Raw genomic sequence first — 270 nt, 5'->3', positions numbered from 1 at the left:
TGGGTAGTGCAGTTTTGTTGTTGTTGTTGTTGTTGTTGTTGTTTTTTTTGTTTTGTTTTGTTTTTTTTAAACAAAGCCTCAATTATTTATAGGCCCCTTGTGCAACCCCTGTCCTTTTGACTGGGTAGAGCTGTTGCCATGTGATAGGTCCTTAAAAGATTTGATCTTTAAAACTGTTGCCAGCCAATTGAATTGGGAATATTGTCAGAGACCACCAATCGTAGATGTCTGTATGTCCCATACAGCCAGTCTCCTGAGGCTTTACCTCCC

Source organism: Xiphias gladius, chromosome 14 (assembly GCF_016859285.1).
Source record: "Xiphias gladius isolate SHS-SW01 ecotype Sanya breed wild chromosome 14, ASM1685928v1, whole genome shotgun sequence".
Taxonomy (NCBI): Eukaryota; Metazoa; Chordata; class Actinopteri; order Istiophoriformes; family Xiphiidae; genus Xiphias; species Xiphias gladius.
The sequence above is the reverse complement of the archived record's forward strand: the minus strand, read 5'-3'. Positions refer to the sequence as shown.